This window comes from Apium graveolens, chromosome 9 (assembly GCF_009905375.1).
Source record: "Apium graveolens cultivar Ventura chromosome 9, ASM990537v1, whole genome shotgun sequence".
Lineage (NCBI taxonomy): Eukaryota > Viridiplantae > Streptophyta > Magnoliopsida > Apiales > Apiaceae > Apium > Apium graveolens.
This window is the reverse complement of record NC_133655.1, coordinates 76,767,404-76,770,031: the sequence shown is the minus strand read 5'-3', so window position 1 is coordinate 76,770,031 and position 2,628 is coordinate 76,767,404. Positions and strand designations below refer to the sequence as shown.

General features: G+C 41.8%; 1 non-coding gene across 1 annotated transcript; it reads right to left on the bottom strand.

Annotated features, from left to right (window-relative positions):
* Positions 1–1,193: 1,193 nt before the first annotated feature.
* On the bottom strand, positions 1,194–1,300 carry LOC141687826 (small nucleolar RNA R71). Its single transcript, XR_012561307.1, has one exon. It is a non-coding gene; the product is annotated as a small nucleolar RNA R71 (small nucleolar RNA).
* Positions 1,301–2,628: the final 1,328 nt, after the last annotated feature.

Below are 2,628 nucleotides of genomic sequence, written 5' to 3'. Positions count from 1 at the left end.
GTGGGTAACTCTAACAGTTTTATTTGCCCTATGTAATCAAAAGGAATAACTTGTGCTTAAATCATTGTGTTGTCAATTTCTGTAGACATATAGGAACTCAACATAATTGATGACTATTCAACTTCTATCTTAATTGTGGATGTTTGGTAGAATGGTATTAGTACAATAAAAGTTGGCTTTTATCAGTTTCGTGTTATTCGATTAATATCATCACGGTCACATGCTAAAGGTAATAACAATGACTATTGAAGGAAGTAGTAATGAAGTTGTGATCTCATGAGTGTTTTATTATTGATAATTTGAAGTGTTAAGTAAGTGATTAATTAAGCAGTTAATTGTAGTTAATATTTAATCAACAATCTTAAGTGTTAGTGTCTTAACATTGAGAAATAATCATACATTGGTGAGTGAGTTTAATTAGACAATAATTTAGTCTGAGTCTCTGTGGGAACGAACTAGAAAGTATTCTATATTACTTGTGAACGCGTATACTTGCGTGAATATTAGCGCGTGTTTTCGCCCTAACAAGTTTTTGGCGCCGCTGCCGGGGACTCGGCGTATTTGTTTAGTTTATGTACTTACCATCATTGGTCATTAGGACTCAGTGATTAGGACGTAGTAGTTAATTATTGTTTCCGGTTGTGTTTCAGGTACTTTAGCAAGCGTTTATGCAAACTCGTTCTCGTGCTCGCAAGAGGACTTTAGATACAGCTGAGGAGACAGACGAAGTTCTTGATATTCCGGAGAAGTTAGATTTTGAGGATTCGGATTCAGGAACTGAGCGGAAAGAACCAGTAAACATGGGAGATCGTATTGTTCAAGCTGATCCAGCTCTTATGGATTTTTCTCAGCCTAAAGTTGATGACATTCAGTCAAGCATCCTTCATCCGGCTATTCAAGCTAACACCTTTGAAATCAAGCCGGGCACTACTCAGATGGTGCAGAATTCTGTTTCTTTTGGAGGAGCGGCAACTGAAGACCCCAACATGCACATAAGGAATTTTGTCGAGATCTGCAGCACTTTTAAGTATAATGGCGTGACTGATGAGGCTATCAAGTTGAGGCTTTTCCCATTCTCACTGAGGGACAAGGCTAAAGACTGGTTATATTCTGAACCAGCTGGGTCCATCACTACATGGCAAGATCTTGTGCAAAAGTTTCTGGTGAAGTTTTATCCGATGGCAAAGACTGCTGCTATGAGGAGTGCTCTTACTCAGTTTGCGCAGCAACCTACAGAATCTATGTGCGAGGCTTGGGAACGCTACAAGGAAATGTTGAGAAAATGTCCACATCATGGAATGCCGGATTGGATGGTGATCACGGGTTTCTATAATGGTTTGGGGGCCCAATCTCGGCCCATACTCGATGCAGCAGCTGGAGGCGCCTTATGGGCTAAAAGCTATACTGAGGCGTATAATCTTATAGAGACGATGGCTGCAAATGAGCATCAAAACCCAACTCAGAGGATGACGTCAGGCAAGGTAGCAGGTATTCTGGAAGTTGATGCAGCCACCGCTATTGCAGCCCAGCTCCAAGCGCTATCAATGAAGGTTGATTCTCTGGCTATATATGGAGTTAATCAAATAGCTATAGTTTGTGAGCTTTGTGCAGGTTCTCATGCTACGGATCAGTGTTCTCTTGTCAATGAATCTGTTCAGTATGTGAATAATTATCAGCGACAACAGCAGCCTGTGCCAGCGACCTATCATCCTAACAACAGAAATCATCCAAATTTCAGCTGGGGGAATAATCAGAATGCTATTCAGCCACCATATCAGTAAGGAGTGAGTAAACAGTTTAACCCACCTGGATTCCAGCAACCACAGCAGTATGCTACAATGCAATCATATCCTCAACAGGGAAGTACAGCTGCACCTACTAGTGCTGATTTTGAGGAACTTAAGCTGTTATGCAAGAGTCAGGCGGTTTCTATCAAGACCTTAGAAAATTAAATCGGTCAATTAGCCAATGCAGTGCTTAATCGTCAACCTAGCACCCTTCCCAGTGACACGGAAGTACCAGGCAGGAAGGAAGCTAAAGAGCAAGTCAAGGCTATTACCTTAAGGTCTGGAAAAGTTACTGATGCTGAAAAGGCAAAAGAAGGAGAAGCTGAAATTAGAGATGAAGAATCTAAGCAAGAGGAGAAAGCGGCGGAACCAAGGAAGACTACTGTTGAACACACTCTACCTGAGGCTAATACAGGGGAGAAACAGCTCTATCCTCCACCACCTTTTCCTAAAAGATTGCAGCAACAAAAGCTGGATAGACAGTTCGGGAAGTTTCTGGAGGTGTTCAAGAAACTTCACATCAATATACCTTTCGCTGAGGCTCTGGAGCAAATGCCTAGTTATGCGAAGTTTATGAAGAGTATTCTTTTAAGGAAGGTGAAACTGGATGACCTTGACACCGTTGCTCTCACGGAAGAATGCAGCGCTGTTCTGCAGCAAAAGTTACCACCAAAACTAAAAGATCCAGGAAGCTTCACCATTCCTTGCACCATTGGCAATCTGACCTTTGAAAAGTGCCTTTGTGATTTGGGAGCAAGCATTAATCTGATGCCGTTGTCGATCTTTAAAAAGCTGGATCTGCCTGATCCAAAACCCACATACATGTCTCTACAATTGGCTG